Source organism: Colobus angolensis, unplaced genomic scaffold (genome assembly GCF_000951035.1).
Source record: "Colobus angolensis palliatus isolate OR3802 unplaced genomic scaffold, Cang.pa_1.0 Scaffold120, whole genome shotgun sequence".
Classification (NCBI taxonomy): domain Eukaryota; kingdom Metazoa; phylum Chordata; class Mammalia; order Primates; family Cercopithecidae; genus Colobus; species Colobus angolensis.
In genome coordinates, this window is record NW_012113142.1 from 2,109,003 (window position 1) to 2,110,056 (window position 1,054).

The following is a 1,054-nucleotide window of genomic DNA, read 5'->3' on the forward strand; positions in this document are numbered from 1 at the left end:
AGATGGCAAAGAAGGAAGAAAAGAAGGTAAAGAAAGGAAGAGAGGGAGGGAGGGAGGGAAGGAAGGAAGGAAGGAAGGAAGGAAGGAAGGAAGGAAGGAAGGAAGGAAGGAAGGAAGGAAGGAAGGAAGGAAGGAAAGAAGGAAGGGAGGGAGGAAGGGAGGGAGGAAAGGAGGGAGGGAGGGAGACACGTAAGACAGTAGAAAGGCGATCTGCAGGGTGGGGGGATTATTTCTGCAATACATCTGTACTGGCTTGAATAACATACCCCAAGAATTCATTGTCCACCCAGACCCTCAGAAATGTGACCTTATTTGGGAATAGCTGTTTGTAAATGTCCTCATGTAAGCCAAGAGGAGGTCTTGACTTGGGGTCCCAGGGGTACCCCAGATCCCAGGGACTGGAACGGCGCTAGCAAGTTATGGAGGATAAGCCAGGAATCTGGAATTGAGACTGAGCCAAAGACCCCGGGTAAGGGTCAGGGACTTTGTTTCTGGGAACCTGCCACGTTGGGGTTTGGAAGGAGGTAATGGGCCTTGTTTGGTGGGGAGAGGGGGGTAAAGTGTGGGGGTGTCTCATTGTAGGAGAGAGTTTTCAGGGCATAGACTCCATTGCCAAAGGCAGGGAAAGGCAGAAGTATGGAAAACAGCTGGGATCTGACATGCTGTAGCCAGCCAGCCCTTTGCCTTGAAATGAGAAATATTCTGGCCAAAAAAAAAAAAAAAAAAAAAGAGAGAAATGGATATTCCCAGGAAAGCGGCAAAGAGAGACAGAGAGAGAGAAATAGTCTCATCTCAAGGAAGGAGGGAGAGAAGATAGGGAGGCCGTGGCTCCCATATAACATTTCCTTAACTGCAGAATTATTTGTTTTGTTTATTCACCATATCATTTCATTCCTCTTTATTAATTTATTAAAACATAACATACATATAGAAAAGTACACAGGCCAGGCACAGTGGCTGGCACCTGTAATCCCAGCACTTTGGGAGTCTGAGGCCGGAGGATCGCTTGATGCCAGGAGTTCGAGACCAGCCTGGGCAACACAGAGAGACCCCC

The 1,054-nt window shown here is 48.2% G+C and overlaps 1 protein-coding gene across 1 annotated transcript in view; it reads left to right on the forward strand.

Moving 5' to 3' along the window:
* The first annotated feature begins 288 nt into the window (after window positions 1–288).
* The window catches only part of CCL26 (chemokine (C-C motif) ligand 26), a 17,453-nt gene continuing 16,687 nt past the window's right edge, over window positions 289–1,054 (forward strand). Inside the window, exon 1 of the mRNA XM_011930295.1 lies at window positions 289–469. The gene's annotated coding sequence lies outside the window, so the exon portion shown is untranslated. The remainder of the gene's footprint in view (window positions 470–1,054) is intronic.